The 22,175-nt window shown below is 40.2% G+C and overlaps 1 protein-coding gene across 5 annotated transcripts in view; it reads left to right on the top strand.

Annotated features, from left to right (window-relative positions):
* Positions 1-548: 548 nt before the first annotated feature.
* The window catches only part of PPP2R3A (protein phosphatase 2 regulatory subunit B''alpha), a 222,791-nt gene continuing 201,164 nt past the window's right edge, over positions 549-22,175 (top strand). The window contains exon 1 of one of the 5 annotated variants that reach the window (XM_067737736.1): positions 549-683. The gene's annotated coding sequence lies outside the window, so the exon portion shown is untranslated. Of the gene's footprint in view, positions 684-1,101; positions 1,275-12,093; positions 12,226-22,175 lie in introns of those variants that run through there. The other 4 variants (XM_067737738.1, XM_067737739.1, XM_067737737.1 and 1 more) reach the window with 4 other exon arrangements.

Genomic DNA, 22,175 nt, shown 5'->3' with positions numbered 1-22,175 from the left:
TTCATAAGTTGTACATTGGTTTTATACGGCTTTCTATATTTGTGTTATATTTAACAATAACTGTTAAAAATAAATATCTCTTCTTTCAAAATTCACACAACTTGTTCACTATATCATAATGACATGTGGCGCAGGTGCTGGCCACAGGTAGGTAGGATCGGAGTGACAGGGAGTGTCTGGTCAGCGGTGAGGGCTACCTGTCCACCGCCTCTGGCCTCAATGGAGCCATCCAGTCGGCTACAGGAGGGCAAAACAACTAAATGAAGATAACAACAACGATAACAGTAATAATAAACCAGAGAGTGAAACTCTCATCCGCCAAATCGTAGTAAGCACTACGAATCGCATCCCCGCAGGCCTGCCATACAAGGGACTGCACGTACAGCGGCCCTGGCGGCTCTTGCGGCGCCCCTGAGTGCCCCCTTTCACTCTCTGGCCGGCAGAGTGGGCGGGGTCCGCTGGGAGGGGCGGAGCCTGGCGGGAGGGGCGGGGCGCCGAGCCCACAGCAGCGGGTGGGGCTGAGGGATGGGAGGGGGTGGACGGGCGGCTGGGCGGGGCGCGCTTGGGCCTCAGCTCCTCACGCGCCGCTTTCCCAGCCCACATCCCGCGCCGCCCGGAGCCCTGGCGGCCAAGGCTGTGCGCGAGCGGAGGCAGCAGCCAGAGGAGGAGCCGCGAGCGCTGAGGTAAGCGTGGGGCCGCCCGCCGCGCGGCTCGGAGCCCTCGCGTCCCGCGTTCGGCCCGCGGGTTGTGGCGAGGGAGGGGGGCGGTGCGCGGAGGCCCGGGCGGGCGGGGACGGGGCCTGAGGGCGGGGACCGGCCTGGCCCCAGGGGCCGGCGGGGTCGGCAGGGCAGCGCGGCGCTGGCCCTGCTTGCTGAGCCGCGCAAGTCGGGGTTCGAGGCGGTGCGGGCGCCGCCGCACGACCGGCTCGGTCCCGGGCCTTGTCAGCCCGGGAGGTGTGGAAACGGCCTGTCCCGGGGGCGCCCACGGAGGAGGGAAGGCGGGGGACGGCCTGGTCCCTCCCACTTTCGGGGGGCTGGGGGGCCAGTTCGCCCGTACAACCCTCGGGAACTTGTTAATAGGAAAGCTTGGCAGAGAAACAGATGCCAACGTTTTGGAAGAACTGAGAGTCACGTCGTTAGGCGCTGAGCCTTTATTTTCCTTCCCCGCCCCCTGACCAACCTCGGCCCGACTTGGCCAAAGAAGGATGTGTCACCAGCTCGCGGCCTCGGGCGGGATCCCGGGCCCGGCTGGGAAAGGGAGTACCTGAAACAAAGGTAAACAGGAGTCGGGCTGACCCCGGCCTTGCCCCGCGGCCGCCGCTGGGCCGCCCCGGTGGGTCTCACTCCCGCGCCGACCCCGGCCGCCGCCTCGGAGGGGCTTGCTCCTGGGGGACCTCTCGATGGAAACCAGCTGGCCGGCCTTGGAGTTGATGTTGCATCTGAACTCTGCTATGCTCACATTATTCCCAATCCTCTGACTCTGGTAAAGCTTAAGGAAACTGTATCCAGTTTTAGTGGTCAGCAAATGTAAGGGAGGATAAATTGCTCTTTGTAAATTATAAGGTATTTTCTTATTAGGAAGTGGTCTGGAAACACGAAATAAAAATTTTTAACACGTAAGCAAAAAAAGAGTGATTAGTATGCCTTCCAAAATCTGAGGAAGTCTTCCTCCTCAAATCTTTTATGTACAAAACATCGCCCAAACCTTCCGAGCCAAGCATTTTTCTTTGTTCTTCGTTAGTCTCAGGCCTCAGTTTCTCATAGAGAGAGCACCCAGTCTGAGACCCTAAGAATAGCCGTACTAGAGCAGAGTGTGTTTCTAGCTCAGTAGGCAACAGGCTTGTGTTATAGTAAAACACCGTTTTCTTTTTTGGTCATACTATTTTAAATTACCTCAATTTCATTTCTTCCAGGAGTATCCATGACTTTTAGTGAAAGCCTTTTAAAAAATCTATAGACTAATTTATACATACAGTTTATTCACACTTATTGCATCCTGTCCTCTCTGGCAGAAGAACTTATAGCATGAGATACTTGTGGAAAAACTTGAATCTTTTCTAACTCTGGGAGCTCAGAAATTGAGGACAGAGGAAAGAAGTTTTTTTTTAAATGGAAAGCTTTGGAGAAGTCTTTACCAGGACCAACCTGGCTGTTGAGTTCAAAAAATAGCTTTATCTACGAATAATCTGAACTTTAAGCAGTTAAAGATTTATTTGTATTCATAAGTATTTGCATATTTTAAAATACAGCTAACATTCTGGAGATTGAAAGGGCTATACGACTTTATCTTAGTCTGACTTAATTTGGCCTTAATGTTTAGCTGAAACCACTGCCCTAAGAGAATGAAAGTTTCGTTTCAGCAAGAAGGGAATAAAAGAGATGAGTAATATTGGGGTATGGGCTACTTGAGGTGGGTACCTGTTCAAACCATAACTTTGCTTTTAAACGCTTCAGAGGCTTCGCATTACTTCTGGCAAACAGTATACACTGATATGGTCCATACCACCCTTCAACACACAGCTTAAAGCTTTACTTCCTCTCTGAAGTTTTTCTTGACATCCTCCTCACCCCACCTCCCCCCCCCCGAAAAACCCCATTGCCTGGAATAGAATTGATCACCCTTTTGAGTATGACCGTCCTCTAAATTAGACGTACCACTGACATTTTGGACCAGATAATTCTTCTCGTGGAGGCTATCCTGTGCACTATAGGATGTTTAGCAGCATTCCTGACCTCTAGTTAATAGTTACCAGTAGTCCGCCTGCATACACACACAGTTGTGACAGTCAAACAGTCACACACCCCACACCACCCACACTCAAAAATGCCTCTAGACATTGCCAGATGTCCCCTGGGAGGGCCAAAATCACCCCCAGTTGAGAACCACTGTTCTAAAGGGACTGCTTGTCTTAACACTAATGACACTGCATTGTCCTCATTTGCTTCTGTGTCATTTTTTCTACTCTGCTGGGTTTGAAGGTAAGAGCAGTCATTCATTTAACAAACATCTGAGAGAGAGCCTACCTTGCCAGCCAGACCTTAATTTAGGTCTGGGAATACAGTGGTAAAAGCCACGGATGTGGTCTCTAAACTCCTGGACCTTACAGTCTAAAGAGAGTGACAGACACATACATGTATAATTATACAGTTCCTCGTTACAATTGTGATAGATTCTGGAAGTACAGCGTTCTCTGAGTACATCAAAAAGTGGTACTGACCTAGTTTGGAAACTAGGGGTTTCTTTGGGAAGTAACCTATAAGGGGAGGTAGACTGAAGAATAAATAGAAGTTACAAGGTAAAGCTTTGGGGGACTGTATTCCAGGCAGAAGGAGCAGGACCTTTTCTGGGAATTCAGAGGCCAGTATGGCTGGAGGATGGAGAGTGATAGGGGCCGGATGATACAAAATGAAGCTGGGAAAGTAGGTGAAGGCACGGTGAGCAGCAGTTCTCAGTCCAGCCTGTTTATCAGAATCACTAGAGGAACTTAAAACAATACTAGTGCCTGGGCCATGCTCCAGGCCCATTAGATCAGAATGTCTGCAGTGGGTCTTATTTCCTCCCCCAGCTGCCACTTTCCTCATACCTTCCAGCAGGATAACCACTGTTAGTAGTTTTATGTATCATTCTAGACATTTTCTGTGGCATTCAAGCAAATGCATATTCTTTCCTCCTGTTGTTTACACAAATGGTAGCATACTGTACACACTGTTCTGTTCCTTGTTTTGTTCTCTTAACAATATCCTGGAAATCTTTCCATTCTAATATATAGTTTTCTTATAGTCATTCTTTGAATGACTGTATAGTATTCCATTGTATAGATACACAGATTATTTAATGGATCCTCTACTGAGGGACATTTAAACTGTGTTCCTCTGTTGAGGGACATTTAAATTGTTTCCAGTAATTTACTATAACAAATCATACTATGCATATGCTAGTTCACATGTGTGTGAATATATTTGTAGGATAAATTCCTAGAAGTGGAATTGTTGGGTCAGATATATACACACACACATTTGTAAATATTTGTGGTTGTAAAAGATTACTCTGGTCATATTGGAGAGAATAGCTTGGAAGGAAATGAGTGGATGTTGGAGAAAACTGATTCTAACTAAGATTACAGTGTGTTATAAAGTGAATTGTGTCCCCCTAAAATTGCTCTTTGAAGCCCTAAGCCCTAATGTGACTATATTTGAAGATAGTCTTTAGGAGGTAATTAAAGTTAAATGAGGTCATAATGGTTGGGGCCCTAATCCAATAAAATTGGTGGCCTTATAAGAAGAGGAGGAAGGGAAGGCCATGTGCTCATAGTGAGAACATAGCCATTTACAAGCCAGGAAGAGAGTCCTTACCAGAAACCAACCTTGCTGGACCTTGATCTGGGACTTCTATCCTCCAAAACTGTAAGAATGTTAATTTCTGTTGTTTAAGCCACCCAGTCTATGGTATTTTATTATGGCTACCTGAGCTGGCTAATACAGTCAGCCTTTGGTATCTGCTGGGGATTGGTTCCAGGACCCCCCTGGATAGCAAAATCCACGGATGCTCAAGTCCCTTATATAAGATGGCGTAATACAGTCAGCCCTCCATATCTGCAGGTTTACATCCATGGATACAGAGGGAAAACTACACTGTGGAAAGGTAGAGAAAAACTGATAGCTGGGACCAAGTTGGTAGCAGAGGAGATGGAGAGAAGTAAATGGATGCAAGGGATATATTTAGGAGGCATAATTGATAGGATTTGTTGATTGATACAGTACAAGCAGTGAGAGGGAGAAATACGTGTATAGAATAAAGCCCAGGATTCTCACTTACCCAGCCAGGTGAATGGTGTTACCTGAGCTAGAGAACATTGGAAGAATAAATGGTTAAGGTGGTTTAAATTACAGTTCACTTTGGGACTGGTGAGAAGTGGAGATGTCACATAAGCATTTGATAATTCAAATCCAGAGCCCAGAAGGGTGTGATGGACTGGGGATATAAATATTTAGGTGTAAATTGAAGGGTGTAGATGGAATTACCCCGCACAGAGGTTGTACACCCACAGCCCAGAGCTGAATCTGGTTTACAGATGTGTGTTGTTTTTCATATACAGTGGTTTTTGTTGTTGTTGTTTAATTTTGAGTTAGTTGCCAGTAATTTAAAATCTGAAGATTTCCCATGAAAATCCAGATTTTGGAGCTTTTCTTTAAAAGTGAGAAGATGCAGCACTACTGAGCTGGCTTTCCCATATGAGAGCAGTTGATTGGAGCTCTGTCACAGCTGATCCCAGCTGCTTTCTAGTCCACCAAAGAGCCTACCACTCCCTAAAACTTATTCCTGGCCTGCTTTGTTTATTTTCTTCTCTGACTGTGTAGGCATATGAGTGTGTGATGCCTGCTGTAGGGAGAGAGTATAGAATAGTGATTCTCATTTTGGCTACACATTGGAAACATTGAATGGTTAAAAAATACTGATGCTGGGGCCTACCTCAATTTCTCTTTCTGTTTGCTTGCTCTGAATTGCAGCCTGGGATTTTTAAAAGGTCCTCAGGTGATTCCACTGAGCAGTGGCAATTGAGAACCATCTATAGAGATTAAGAAGAGAAGAGGGCTCAGGCCCAGCATTTCAAAGTTGGGTCAAGGAGGGTAACCCCAGGAGAGGGATGAGAAGTGGCCAGAGGTACAGTGGAATGACACCTTGCTTGCCCTTAAGGTATGCAAACTTAACCGAATATATTTGAAGGTGTTTCTAATTAGATGAAAGAAAGTGTTCTATTTCGCAGGTATACTTACTGTTGTGTTTTTTTTTTTGCATGCATGCATACATAGATGCTGTTCATTACTGTATAGAGTTATGCATACAAAAATCAGTTAGGCTTTACTTAATAGGCCATTTAAAGAATTTTCGAGAGTAATTTAAATATACTCGGTTTTTGTCTTAGAAACTCACTTTCAAATTTAATTCCAGTTTAAGATGTGTCATGAAAGGCAAGGGAAGAGAATATTTTAAAAAGAGGAGTCATCAAGTAAAGATGTAGACATAAAATGATGTACTGAATTTAGCAAATGGAGTCTTTGACCTTAGCAACAACCGTTTTAGATTGAAAAAGGCAGAAGCCAGATTGAAGTGGATAGAAAGTAAGGAAATGGAAATGGTGAATGTTGGAAAAATCTTTTGAGATGTTTAACCAAAAGGGGAGTGATGAGGCAGGGGGAGGTGTCTTACATGTCTCTATGGTAGGTGCTTAGTCTGTGTTGGTTACCCAAATGCTTCTCCTGACTTTTCAGGGACATATCTCAGTCGTGCCTGATTACCTGTCTACCCCATTTCAGAGGGGTCTTGCTTATATTTGTTTTGGAGACTTTGTGCTTTTCACTGAGGAGATATTTTGCCAGGACCCTTGAGGCTCAGATGTTGGTGATTAGGCCCTTAGTCTCTTTCTTATCTGGAAAGCCATAGAACTCCTAAGGACCAGCAGGGCTCCAGTGACCCTGACATCATCCTTTCAGTGAACTGATGAACAAAGACCAGATTGTTGGCACGTTGAAAATGGAATACTTGGCTATGTCAGGGAATATGTATCTAGCTGTCATTCCTAGGGATAGTTTTTTTTTTTTTCTTGCGGTACGCGGGCCTCTCACTGTTGTGGCCTCTCCCGTTGCGGAGCACAGGCTCCGGACGCGCAAGCTCAGCGGCCATGGCTCACGGGCCCAGCCGCTCCGCGGCATGTGGGATCTTCCCAGACCGGGGCACGAACCCGTGTCCCCTGCATCGGCAGGTGGACTCTCAACCACTGCACCACCAGGGAAGCCCCCTAGGGATAGTTTTTGCAGCTGTGTTTTTTTCTAATTAACTTGATATTGCAGTTTGGTTTTCCAGTTGCGTGTATGTAACATTTCTCATACTTTGAAATCTTTATCATTGATGGTGATTAAAGGGTATGGATATAAGTTGGAGAATTAGGCCCTCATTGAGCTCAGAGAGAAGCAGAAGAAGAGAACACCAAACAAACTTTGGTTTCCAAAAGGTTGTATGAATGCTGTTACCTTGAAGACTTTGGATTAGAATGACTCTCTGGAGTGGGTTGTAATGCAGATGTTCACTACCAATCTGTCATTTATCCATTTCTGCCTCACTGGCAACCTCAATCTGGCACAAGAGAGTTTAAAGGTCAGTTTTACACTTCATGTTTCTAAGAGTTGTGATCTACCAGCAAAACAGAAACCACAGGGGTTGGAAAATGCCAAGGATTATTAGTGAAGAATGGTATTTATTAGTTGAAGGCATAAGCCCCATTGCTGTACTCTTTTTGCAAACAGGAGTATCATCTTGTAAGGGATTGTCCTTCATAGCTGTCATTGGTTCATCAGGTGCACGATGGTTAACTTCTAAATGAAGGATGACTTTGTGACATGAATAGCAGACTTTGGTTTAAGGTTTATACTGGGAGTTTATGATAAGAAAATATTTTGTTTAGAAACTTTTATGTGCTTAGGCAATTGTAGGAATTCTTTTATTGCAAATATAGTTAGGTACTATGCCTGATGGTGATAGATGGAGGGAAAAGTTCACTGCCAAAGTTGTCCAGAGCTCCTTTGGTTTGTAAAGGAGACAACAGTGGTTGCATGGTAATAGGATTTAGAGTCAGTTCGTCAGTGCATGACCTTGATCTGTCAAGTGTGAGCTGTGTGACTTGCTTTTATTGAGTTAAAATTCACATAACATAAAATTAACCATTTTAATCATTTTAAAGTGTACAATCAGTGAATCTCAATACATTCACAGTGTTGTGCAACCATAACCATTATCTAATTCCAGAACATTTTTTATCACCCCAGAAGTAAGCCATGTACCCATTAAGCAGTTATTCCCCATCCCTTTCTCCCCCTATTTCCTGGAAACCACCAGTTTGCTTGCTTTCTCTATGGAGTTGTTTATTTTGGACATTTCATATAAATGGAATCACACAAAATGAGACTTCCTGTATCTGGCTGCTTCTTTCATTTAGCATGATGTTTACAAGGTTCATTCGTGTTGTGGCATGTGTTCCTTTCTTTGAATAATATTCATTCCTGTCTTTGAATAATAATTCCACTGAAAGGATATACCACCTTTTGTTTATCCGTTTATGAGTTGATGGACATTTCAGTTGTTTACACCTTCTGGCTACTGTAGATAGTGCTGCCAAGAGCTTTCGTGTGCAAGTTTTTACTTGAATACCTGTTTCAATTCTTTTGTGTATATACCTAGGAGTGGAATTGCTGGATCATATGGTGATTCTATGTTTAACTTTTTGAGGAACTACCAAACTTTTCCACGGCAACTGCACCATTTTACATTTCCAGTATCAGTGTTTGAAAGTTATAGTTTCTCCACGTCCTTGTCAACACTTGTTATTTTCTGGTTTTGGTTTGGTTTTGGTTATGGCCATCCTCGTGGTTGTGAAGTGATATCTCACTGTGATTTTGATTTGCATTTCTCTAGTGACTAATGATGTTGTGCATCTTTTAACGTGTTTGTTGGCCATTTGTATATTTTCTTTGGAGAGATGTCTATTCAAGTTCTTTGCCTGTTTTTTAATTGGGCTGTTTGTCTTTTTTGTTGTTGAGTAGTTAAGAGTTCTTTATATATTGATTACTAGACCCTTGTCAGATACCACCAAGAGTGGTATGATCCTTCAGCAACCACCAAGGGTCTTCCATTCTAGTGCATAGTGAGTCATGACATAACTAGAGGGCTGGGATCCAGCCAGTCACAGAGTCCCAGGTACAAAAGGTATTTGGATATGTTGTACCCATCCAAAATTAAAGGTATATTTTCTTGTAGAGCATCCATTTGTCAAATTCTGTTGCTATTCCTCTCAAATTTATTTATTTTTTAAATAAATTTATTTATTTATTATTATTATTATTTTTTTTTTGGCTGTGTTGGGTCTTCGTTGCTGCATGTGGGCTTTCTCTAGTTGCGGCGAGAGGGGGCTACTCTTCGTTGTGGTGCATGGGCTTCTCATTGTGGTGGCTTCTCTTATTGTGGAGCACGGGCTCTAGGCACGCAGGCTTCAGTAGTTGTGGCACATGGGCTCAGTAGTTGTGGCTCTCGGGCTCTAGATTGCAGGCTCTATAGTTGTGGCACACGGGCTTAGTGGCTCCGTGGCACGTGGGATTTTCCCGGACCATTGCTTGGATTCTTAACCACCACGCCACCAGGGAAGTCCCTCTTCTCAAATTTAGGGATAGCTGTTCTAGGTGTGTGAGTCATAGTTTTCAAAACTAAAGAGTTTTCAGGCTTTGAAGGAGAATAAAGGCAGTTCTTTTTATTGAACCAAGAATTCTCACATATCAATGTATCAGCCTTTAAACTTCTAGAACTAAGACTATTTCCTGATTCAGTGGTTAGTGATCTCATTCACCTCAATCAACAAATATTTATTGAGTTACCACTATGTGCTTGGCACTTTGCTAGATACTAGAGATACAGTGCCTTATGATACAAGTCCAAACTCTCTCTTGACCCTGCATCCTCCTCCAAATCTGTTCCTCTCTGTTGTCTAACTGACTCAGTCCAGTTCCTTTCCACCAGTCTCTCTTGAGTCCTCTCTCTTGAGTCAGGCCTTTACCCTCCACATTGCTAACTCCAGTGAGTAAGTTTTGAGTCTTTTTCTTACTTGACCTTTCAACAGCATTTTGCACAGTTGATTATTCCTTTCTTTGAAATGCTTTCTTCACTTAGCTTCCAGAGTACTACATTCTCTGGATTTCCTCCTACCTTACTGGTGATTCCTTCTCAGTCTTTTTGTTTTCATCATCTAACTGACCTCTGAAAATTGGAGAGCTGTTTATTCCTCAAACCTCTATTCTTCCTTATCAACCCTATTTTCTTGTCATTTCACCCAGTCTCATGACCTTAAATATACACCAATCCTACCACCAAGGACTACCAATTTTTTTCTCCAAGTTAGACCTCTTCTCTGAATCTCATACTCTGATATCAAAGTGCCTACGTGACCTCTCCATTTGGATATCTAACAGACATCTCAAAACGGAACTCCTCCTCTTCCCCTCTAAAACCCACTCTTCCCACAGCCTGTCCCATCTCGGTAAATAGCAGCTCCATTCTTCCAGGAACCCAGGCCAAAAACCTTGGCAACATCTTTGACTCTCTTCTTTCTCTTTCACCCCACATTCAGTCTATCAGCAAACCCTCTTGGCTCTACATTCAGAATGTATCTAGAATTGGTCACATCCCAATATCTCTACTGCTTCTACCTTGTCCAAACCACCATTGTATCTCACCTGGATTACTGTCATAGCCTCTTTTTCCCTGCTTCTGTCCTTGCTCTCCTAGCAGCTAGAGGGACCCTGTTAAAAGTAAGTTCTCTGATCAGAGGCTTTACACTTACCTACAAGGCCCTATATAATCTAACCCCCCTTTTACTTCCCTGACCTCATCTCCTACAACTCTCCCCTGTGCTTACTTTGTCCCAGTCACAAATGGTTCTTGTTCTTCCTTCAACAAAGCAGCTACATCCCTGCCTCAGGACCTTTGCTTTCCCCTAATATCTACAAAGCTCCTTCTCTCAGGTCTTTGTTAAAGTTCATTTTCCCCAGCACTCCCTTCCATTTCAAACTCTTCTTCCCAGATCTCTCAATAATCTGGGTGTTCCTCCCATCCCCCCAAGACTGAGCATTGAGGCTATTTCTCTCCCATGCCCCCATATGTTTATTCATCTTTAAGCTTTCTTTTGAACTGAGTCCCTCCAGTTTTGTTTTGTTTTGTTTTAAGCAGTTTGAAAACTGCTTGTCTGTGAGGTTAGAAATAAAAAGCAGAGATTAGTGTCTGTGAATGGGTATGTCATTAAGGACTTAGAAATCATAGCAAAGGCACACTGAGCCCTTCCATTTCGTGATCACAGGCATAGTCCCTGTTTCACAGCCTTGAGAATGGAGCCCTGGAATGCTCCTGCTATGAGTACTGATGAACACAGCACTCCTACCAGTGCCAAGCCCCGAGCACTGTGGCTCAGGTGTCAGCATTTTGTCTTCTGTCAGCATGGTACGTCTTGGCAATCTTGGCATTCTCCTGGCATTCTAGTTGGTACCTCTTTCCCATGGCAGGCCCTGCTCAGTGAGTGGAGGTTCACTCAGTGTTGGCAGCAGTATTGAAATCCATGTATTAAAGGCAGTTAAGGGTTCCACATAATGAAGAGAGTGTGTTGATTCTACTGTGAAATGCCTCAGACTCTAAAGAAAAGGGCAACAGATCATGTCCAATGACGGTCTCTCTGGATAGCAGGTTAAGAGGTTTCATCTGCGTCATTGTTTCTCAGCTTGTCTGTAAACCTGCAGGCCTTCATGAGGGCCTTCTGGCGGGATCATGTTATTAAAGGCTGGAATGGTGTCTGTTTTGATTCATTATTTTAAAAGACAATGCATTATTTCTAATGAATTTTTAACCAAACAAGTATTATATAAATATGTTCTCCTTGCCTCTACTCTTTTCCTAGATGAGCTAATTTCCTAGATGACAAATAAGTAGATAAATAAATAATGTAATTTCAGATAGTGGTAATAGTGCTATGAAAAAAATTAAGTAGGTCTATTCCCCTGATGATGAACACTTGGGTTGTTTCCAGTTTTTCCTCTTTTAAACATTACTGCAATGAACATCCTTGTACTTATGCAAATGTGTGAATGTTTATATTGTATAAACAACTGAAAGATGGAATTACTGGGTCATATAGTCATATAATCAAAATTTTAATAGATAATGCCAAATTGGTCCCCAAGGTATCTATACTAATATTATTTAACTATATAATATGTAATATAATTAAAAGCAGTAATGTGTTTATGTTTTTTAATAAATAAAATATTTTTATTACTTTTAGTTACACTAGGAATATAGAATACATTCTCTTTGTTAAAAGTAAAAAATTAACAGAGGACAAAAATCCTCATGCCTTCACCAACTTGCAAATTTTTGCCTCTCTCAAAAGTTTTTTAAACTCCTCTCCCCTTGTTTTAATTTTTATTTCCATGTGGTTGACCATCTTTTCTAGTTTTTGACCATTTGTATTTCTTTTTTTCTTTTCTATTCGGATTGCATAGCAAAGACTGCTGGTTACCTCCTGTGATCCATTCTTCCTTCATCTTTAGTAATAGGAACCCCAGTTTTTAGCCAGGTCCATTGCTGCCCATCCAGAAGACTATATTCTTTGGCTTTCTTGGAGCTAAGTATAACTAGGTAAGTTTTAGCTAACAATACATAAGCAGAAGGGTTTGATATGACTTTCTGAAGGCTCCTTCAAGAGAGGAGGCACTCCCTCATCCCTTCACACATTCTATATATTGGAACACAGATGTAATGACTGGAGCTCTACCAGCCATCCTAGACTATGAGGACCATGGTGGTAGCTCAGTGAGCCAGAAAGTCTGGGTCTCTGAGCATTTGGTCAAGCTGCTGCACCAGCCCTCAACTTCTTTTGCATAAGAGAAATTTAACTTCTGTTTTGTTTAAGCACGCTTATTTTTGTTTTTTCCTGTTATATGCAGATAGTGAATACTTTTTATTTATTTATAGGAGTTCTTTGGCTTCTAGATACTCATTCTTTATTTATGAAAATGGTACATTTTCCTCCAATCTGTTGTAGTCCTCTCCCTTTGTTAGTAATGGTTTTTAATTTTGATGTCAGATTTACCTATCTTTGCTTTCATGGCTTTTGACTTTACTTTTTTTTTTTTACTAACTTTTTTTTTAACTAACTTTTAAATGGATGTCTTTCCTGCCTTAAGATATAAACATAGTATCTTACATTTTCTTATACTTTTATATAAAATTTAAATCTTTAATTCATCTGGAATTTATTTTTGTGAATAGTGTAAGAGAGGACTCTTGTTCAGTTGGCTATCCATTTGAATAATAATTTTTCTAATAAGTGGCATGTCAAATTATCAGTTAATAGATTCTCATATATGTATAGGTTGGTTTTAGGACTCTATTTAGTTCCATTGATCTTTGCTTCTGTGACATTAACACACTTTTAATTACTATAGCTTGATAATAAATTGTGATTTTTTGGTAGGCAAGGTCTTCTTTCTTTGTTCTTTTTAAAAATATTAAACATCAGGCTTCCCTGGTGGTGCAGTGGTTGAGAATCCATCTGCCGATGCAGGGGACAACGGGTTCATGCCCCCGTCCGGGAAGATCCCACATGCCGCGGAGCGGCTGGGCCCGTGAGCCATGGCCGCTGAGCCTGCGTGTCCAGAGCCTGTGCTCCGCAATGGGAGAGGCCACAACAGTGAGAGGCCCGCGTACCGCCAAAAAAAAAAAAATTAAACATCTACAGCACAATATTTATAAAACATGTGTAAGATGTAAAGCATAGCAGTACAATGAACACTTGTTATCCACTGCTCAGTTTAAGGAAAAAATATTGCTACTACTTTGTCTTTGTTGCCCCCGCCCCCCAGCCAAGGTTCTCTTGGCTCTTTCACATTTCCACTTCCATGTGAAATGTTAGAATTAGCTTATAAATTGATCTTAGAATCAATTCATATAATTGAAGGCAATAATAGTTTCTGTATCAGTAATTGCTTTTTGGAAATTAATAAACCAGTTATTTAAATGTTTTTCCCATTTAAAAAGCAACTTGGGTTGTTTCCATGTCTTAGCTATTATAAAGCTTCAGTGAACATGGGAGTGCAGATACCTTTTCAAGTTAGTGTTTTCATTTCTTTCAGATACATACCCAGAAGTGGAATTGCTGGATCATATGGTAGTTCTATTTTTAATCTTTTGAGGAACCTCCATATTGTTTTCCCTAGGGGCTGCACCAATTTACTTTACCTTGCACAAGGGTTCCCCTTTCTCCACATCCTGGCCAATGCTTATTACTTGTTGTCTTCCTGATAATAGCCATTCTAACAGGTGTGAAGTGATAGCTCATTGTGGTTTTGATTTATATTCCTCTGATGATGAGTGATGTTGAGCACCCTTTATTCCTAGGTATTTTATTCTTTTTAATGCAAGTGTAAATGCTGTTGTTTTCTTAATTTCTCATTCTGATGGCTCATTATTAGCATATAGAAGTGCAGCTGATTTTTGTGTATTGATTTTGTATCCTACAAGTTTACTGAATTTGTTTATTAGTCCTGACAGTTTTTTAGTAGAGTTTTTAGAGTTTTCTATATGTAATACTGTGTCGTTTGTGAATATAGTTTTATTTCTTCCTTTCTTTTTTTTTGGTACGTGGGCCTCTCACTGTTGTGGCCTCTCCTGTTGCGGAGCACAGGCTCCGGACGCGCAGGCTCAGCGGCCATGGCTCACGGGCCCAGCCGCTCCACTGCATGTGGGATCTTCCCGGACCAGGGCACGAACCAATGTCCCCTGCATCGGCAGGTGGACTCTCAACCACTGTGCCACCAGGGAAGCCCTATTTCTTCCTTTCTGATTTGAATTCCTTTACTTCTTTTTCTTCCTGAATACTCTGGCTAGGACTTCAAATACTATGTTGAATAAATGTGGTAAGAGTGGGTCTCCTTGTCTTGTTCCCGATATTAGAGGAAAAGCTTTCAGCTTTTCACTGTTGAATCTCATGCTAGCTGTGAGCTTGTCATATATGGCCTCTCTTATGTTGAGGTATATTTCCTCTATTCCCAGTTTGATGAGAGTTTTTATCATGAATGGATTGTGATTTTTGGCAAATGCTTTTTCTGCATTTATTGAGATGATCATATGCTTTTTATCCTTCATTTTGTTAATGCAGTGTGTCATATTGATTGATTTGTGGGCGTTGAACCATCCTTGCATCCCTGGAATAGATTCCACTTGACCATGGTATATTATTCTTTTACTGTATTGTTGATTTCAATTTGCTAATATTTTGTTAAGGATTTTCATCTCATCTTTGTTCATCAAAGATATTGGCATGTAATTTTCTTTTTTTATAATGTTGTTGTCTGGTTGAATTAAGGGTATTGCTGGCCTCATAAAAAGGGTTTGACCCACGTACCTACGGTCTTCTAATCTATGACAAAGGAGGCAAGAATATACAATGGAGAAAAGACAGTCTCTTTAACAAGTGGTGCTGGGAAAACTGGACAGCTACATATAAAAGAATGAAATTAGAACACTCCCTAACATCATACACAAAAATAAACTCAAAATGGATTAAAGACCTAAATGTAAGGCTGGACACTATAAAACTCTTAGAGGAAAACATAGGCAGAACACTCTTTGACATAAATGACAGCAAGATCTTTTTTGATCCACCTCCTAGAGTAATGAAAATAAAAACAAAAATAAACAAATGGGAGCTAATTAAACTTAAAAGCTTTTGCACAGCAAAGGAAACCATAAACAAAACAAAAAGACAACCCTCAGAATGGGAGAAAATATTTGCAAATGATGCAACTGACAAGGGATTAATCTCCAAAACATACAAACAGCTCATGCAGCTCAATATCAAAAAAAGGAAATAACCCAATCAAAACATGGGTGGAAGATCTAAATAGACATTTCTCCAAAGACATACAGATGGCCTAAAAGCACATGAAATGAGGCTCAGCATCACTAATCATTAGAGAAATGCAAATCAAAACTACAATGAGGTATCACCTTACACTTGTCAGAATGGACATCATCAAAAAAATCTACAAACAGTAAATGCTGGAGAGAGTGTGGAGAAAAGAACCCTCCTACCCTGTTGGTGGGAATGTAAATTGGTACAGCCACTCTGGAGAACAGTATGGAGGTTGTTTAAAAAACTAAAATTAGAAATACCATATGACCCAGCAATCCCACTACTGAGCATATACCCAGAGAAAACCATAATTCGAAAAGATACATGCACCCCACCCCGGTGTTCATTGCAGCACTGTTTACAATAGCCAGGTCATGGAAGCAACCTAAATGCCCATCAACAGAGGAATGGGTAAAGAAGATGTGGTACATATATACAGTGGAATATTACTCAGCCGTAAAAAGAGCAAAATAATGCCATTTGCAGCAACATAGACAGACGTAGAGTTGTCATAATGAGTGAAGCAAGTCAGACAGAGAAAGACAAGTATCATATGATACCACTTATATGTGGAATCTAAAAAAATAGGGTACAAATAAACTTATTTACAAAACAGAAGTAGAGTCACAGATGTAGAAAACAAACTTATGGTTACCAGGGAGTGGGGGGGGGGATAAATTGGTAGATTGGGACTGACATATACACAGTACCATATATAAAATAGATAAGTAATAACGACCTACTCTATAGCACAGGGAACTCTACTCAGTAATCTGTAATGGCCTATATGGGAAAAGAATCTAAAAAAGAGTGGATATATGTATATTTATAATAATTCACTTTGCTGTACACCTGAAACTAACACAACATTGTAAATCAACTATACTCCAATAAAAGTTTTTTTTAAATAATAAAGTAAAATGAGTTTGGAAGTATTCCCTCCTCTTCTACTGTTTGGAAGAGTTTAAGAAGGACCATTATACTGTTTTTAAGTGTTCTTAGTTTTAAGTATAGTTTAATTTGTACTCATAATGGATTGTTGGTTAAAGATGGAACATGTGTGAAACACATGTCAAGATATCATAGATTAATGAGGAGCATGAAAAATGATAGTTCTGCAAAACTATTTCAAGATGCTCTTTATGAAATACGTAATTTGCATTCATCTGATCAAAATTTTTATGAAATATCAAGATGTTTCTAATACTTAAAAAACTACATGATTAAAGGAAGCTGGGTGAAGGGTATAAGGGAATTCTCTGTATTCTCTTTGCAGTTCTTCTGGAAATCTATAATTAACTCAAAATAAAAAGGTTTTTTTAATCATTTTAAATATAAAAACATTAGCCAGGCATGCCTTAGTTTAAAGTCATGTGTATTCATACATGCTTATAATTGGCATTTGCTATTTCCTATTCTTAAAGCTACTCTAGAGAAAATAATTTCAGGTTGGTTAACCAAATACAAATAGCAAGGTAAAGATACTGTATTGAATATCATGAAACATAGAAGGGGTCTAATCAAATTCAGATGATTTCATTTCTAAAATGAATTGTCAATTGAGAGACTCCATGTGGTATGAAATAAGGAAGAGGTTTGCTCTAAAAAGAATTCATTTTCAACTTACTATACAACTAGTGTTATAGATAGCTGGATGTTTATTTTATTATCATTGATCTTATTCTGTTTAGGTACTTCAGATTCTCAAAAGGAAAGATTTAAACACTTGAAAATATGAAAAAGAAAAAATATACAGGGTTATTCTGTCCAACTGGCTTTTTGTTTATTGGTGATAAAGATCTGAAGTATATGTTTGCTGAGAACTTCTCTCAAAGAGCAGCATGAAACCATTTCTTCTATCTTGATTAAACTAAACCTCCAGGGCTTCCCTGGTGGTGCAGTGGTTAAGAATCTGCCTGCCAATGCAGGGGACACGGGTTTGAGCCCTGGTCCGGGAAGATCCCACATGCTGTGGAGCAACTAAGCCCGGGCACCACAACTACTGAGCCTGCGCTCTAGAGCCCATGAACCACGACTACTGAAGCCCGCACGCCTAGAGCCCGTGTTCCGCAACAAGAGAAGCCACCGCAATGAGAAGCCCACACACCGCAACATAGAGTAGACCCCACTCGCCACAACTAGAGAAAGCCCGCACTCAGCAACAAAGACCCAACTCAGCCAAAAATAAATAAATAAATGAATTTATTTAAAAAACAAACAAACAAACAAAAAACTAAACCTCCACATTATCAAAATAAGAGTTGATTTTTATAAGCTCAAAATGGAAGAATTCCAAGTATCAGGTTTTTAACGTTTGTTCGTTTTGGCTGCTATAATGTGGATTAAATTTCAGCCTACATCTCAATATACATTTGGTGCCAAGTCCATTTATTAAATTTAATTTTATATTAGCGTACAGTTGATTTACAGTGTTCTTTTAGTTTCAGGTATACAGCAAAGTGATTCCGTTATACATACATCCATTCTTTTTTAGATTCTTTCCCATATAGGTTATTACAAAATATTGAGTAGAGTTCCCTGTGCTATACAGTAGGTCCTTGGTGATTATCTATTTTATATATAGTAGTGTGTATATGTTAATCCCAAACTCCTAATTTATCCCTCCCTGCACCTATCCCCTTTGGTAACCATAAGTTTGTTTTCGAAGTCTGTGAGTCTGTTTCTGTTTTGTAAATAAATTCATTTGTATGTTTCTTTTAGATTCCACATGTAAGTAATATCATAGGATATTTGTCTTTCTCTGTCTGACTTACTTTACTTAGTATGATAATATCTAGGTCCATCCATGTTGCTGCAAATAGCATTTCATTCTTTTTTTATGGCGGAGTAATATTCCATTGTATATATGTACCACATCTTCTTTATCCATTCCTCTGTTGATGGACATTTAGGTTGCATCCATGTCTTGACTATTATAAATAGTGCTGCAGTGAACACTGGGGTGCATGTACCTTTTCGAACTGTGGTTTTCCCAGGATATTGGTTGTTAATCCATCTTTTAATTTTTTGACAATTTTATTTGACAACATGTGATTTTCTTTCCGTGATAAAACAGTTCATCTACTGTGAATAGAAGTCAAAATTTGTCCTTAAATATTAACAGTATAATTAAAGACTTTCCCACATGAGCTTTATAATAAAGCTTTAATAATATGCTGAACTAAGATGAAATATTTTTACTTAAAACTCCTTTATCTTGTGTCATAAGAAATTTTTTTAAAATAATTTTTTAAATTCCTAAGGAGGTTCACAGTATTATTTTTTAAAAAACATTCATTATTCAAGAAAGGTTGGGAAACACTGATCTGCATTGTAGGCCTGATCACTGAAATTGTACTGATTGATGTCAGATTGGGCCTGGATCCAGAATGGCCAGCCTGGAAAAGACGTACCATCCTCAGAATGTAGGGACAGGATGTGTCATGGAATGAGGCCCTTTAACTGAAGAGCACAACATTGCCACTCACTTTCAGAAGGGTAATGATTTCCCCCTTTCAATATATGTTGTTGCTTTGGTCTTAAAAGTAGGCACATGGACACATGTATTGCTCAACTGCCCCATTATAATCAAAGATTAGAATGTCCAAAAGACTCTAGGCTGCTAAAAAAAAAAAAAAAACAACAAAAAAACACATTACGTATCCATTACATATGGTGAAGTTTTTTTGGTTACAGATTAAATGAAGAAAGACCAGGAGAGGAAATGCAGTAGAGTATTATGAAAGCAAGAGCTGAAAGAAAAATGGAGAGAGAATATCAATGAAGGTGTATGTTTTCATGTCATAGAAAATGATTGGTTGTAAGGAATAAATATCCACTTAAAGATATATTTGTGGGCTTCCCTGGGGTGCAGTGGTTGAGAGTCTGCCTGCCAATGCGGGGGACACGGGTTCGTGCCCCGGTCCAGAAAGATCCCACATGCCGCGGAGCGGCTGGGCCCGTGAGCCATGGCCGCTGGGCCTGCGCGTCCGGAGCCTGTGCTCTGCGGCGGGAGAGCCCACAACAGTGAGAGGCCCGCGTACCGCAAAAAAATAAAAAATAACATAAAAAAAGATATATTTGTAAAAAGTTTATTTATAGGAAAAATACACAGGGAGCACATCAGTTCACTGCAATTTTAGAAACTGAACATACTCCTCTCTCTCTTTCTCTCTGTGTTATATGTGTTCTGTTTTCTTGACACCAGCTTCTCCTGCCATGTTGCTCATTGTGGGATGCCCCAAAACAGTGGTCTCAGCCATCAATTCTGTAGGACTTTAAGACCCAGAGCTCTCACCTAATTGACAGTATTCCAGTGCTTCAATTCCAGGTTCCTAGGAGAGAAAACATGATTGGCCTACCTTGAGTCAGTGTCTCAACTAAACTTGACCAGGGATTGGAAAACAGTTGTGACTCAATAAAGTTGTCCCGCCTTGCCTGTGAACAAGGCAGGTCCCTAAGAAGTAGGGATATCTCTTGTTCAGTACATAGGAGAGAAGACTTGTTTAAGAAGGAATGGATTGGTGCCCTGAGCTCTGAAAAAAAAGAGGAGATTATAAAATATGTACGCCCCCACAAAAAAAAAGACAAGAGTGTAATAGTCTCCTAAATGTAATCTTCCTAGGAAGATTAGGTCAGTTTACATAAATCGCAACAATATCTTTTTGGATCCATATCCTGGATTAGTGGGAATAAAAACGAAATGAACAAACAAAAAAACAAATGGGACCTAATTAAACTTAAAAGCTTTTGCATAACAAAGGAAACCATAAACAAAACAAAAAGACAACCTACAGAATGGGAGGAAATATTTGCAAACTATGCAACTGACAAGGGATTAATCTCTAAAATATACAAACAGCTTGTACAGCTCAATATCAAAAAAACAAACAAACAACCCAGTCAAAAAATGGACAGAAGATCTAAATAGACGTTTTTCCAAAGAAGACATCCAGATGGCCAAAAGGCACATGAAAAGATGCTCAACATCGCTAATTATTAGAGAAATGCAAATCAAAACTGCGACGTATCACCTCACACCAGTCAGAATGGCCATCATCAAAAAGTCTACAAATAATAAATGCTGGAGAGGGTGTGGAGAGAAAGGAACCCTCCTGCACTGTTGGTGGGAATGTAAATTGGTGCAGCCACTATGGAGAACAGTATGGAGGTTGTTTAAAAAACTAAAAATAGAGCTACCATATGATCCGACAATCGCACTCCTGGGCATATATCCAGAGAAAACTATAATTCAAAAAGATACACGTGCCTCAGTGTTCATTGCAGCACTATTTACAATAGCCAAGACATGGAAGCAACCTAAATGCACTTCAACAGAGGAATGGGTAAAGAAGATGTACATGTATACAATGGAATATTACTCAGCCATAAAAAAGAATGAAATAATGCCATGTGCAGCAACATGGATGGATCTAGAGATTATCCTAAGTGAAGTAAGCCAGAGAAAGACAAATATCCTGTGATAGCACTTATACGTGGAATCTAAGAAAAATGATACAAATGAATATATATATAAAACTGAATCACTTTGCTGTACACCTAAAACTAACACAACATTGTAACTCAACTATACTTAAATTTTAAAAATTTTTTAAAAGAAAGAAAATAAATAAAAACAAATGATACAAATGAACTTATATACAAAACAGAAATAGACCCCCAGACAAGAAAAACTTACTGTTACCAAAGGAGAAAGGTGGGGGGAGGGATAAATTAGGAGTTTGGAATTAACATATACACACTACTATATATAAAATAGATAACCAAGAAGCACCTACTGTATAGCACAGAGAACTGTACTCAGTATTTTGTAATAACCTATAAACGAAGAGCATCTGAAAAAGAATATACATATATATATATATGTATGTATAACTGAATCACTTGAAACTAATACAACATTGTAAATCACCTACACTTCAATTAAAAAAATCAGGTCAGTTTACAAAGTGAACCACCCACTGTCCATTCTATAACCTTAGGCAACTTTGTTTCCCCAATAATCTTTACAGCTGATTCCCATCCAACAGGAATGAGGGCCCTAGAAGATGAGATAAAGTAAATGATTAAAACTTTAGGAATTTAACCAAAATTTTTCCTAAGACCTGTACTGTAATGTCTGTCAAGGTATGGATAGATACCTTGGTCTGCAGTCTGTTTCCCAGCTACAGTCATGATAAAAGTCTGTTTAGGCAGATGACAAATCAGACTGGGGAGCTCCATTAAGTTCCATCCAGCTCACCTAGCTTGGTAACCGCCAACATTCAAATGGCCTAGTCCTCCCACTCCAAAGTGGTGGGGTTGGGTTTGTCTTGAGCCATTCATGCATAGCACAGGTGAGTAGTAGCAAGGGCATTCATAAGGAGGAACACCACTAGGGGTAGATGTACTGAGTGATAATACTACCAGCAGAAGCTCTTAATGGTCCCCATTTATCAGTGTGGATGTGTCACTTTTCTTAAAGGACTAAGACCTGGTTGACAGAATGTTCTCAGATGCTTTGGTAACCAAATGCCTATACAGGAATACATTCTCTAGGGATTTGGACATGTGTCAGCTAAGTTTGGAGATCAGGGTAGTACAGAGCCCCCTTACAGGTGAACCAGAGATATATTGATGAGTAGACTTGTATAAAAGAAATTTCCTAGCCATA

This window comes from Pseudorca crassidens, chromosome 5 (genome assembly GCF_039906515.1).
Source record: "Pseudorca crassidens isolate mPseCra1 chromosome 5, mPseCra1.hap1, whole genome shotgun sequence".
NCBI lineage: Eukaryota > Metazoa > Chordata > Mammalia > Artiodactyla > Delphinidae > Pseudorca > Pseudorca crassidens.
Note: the sequence above shows the minus strand (reverse complement) of the source record. Positions and strands in the feature narration are given on the sequence as shown.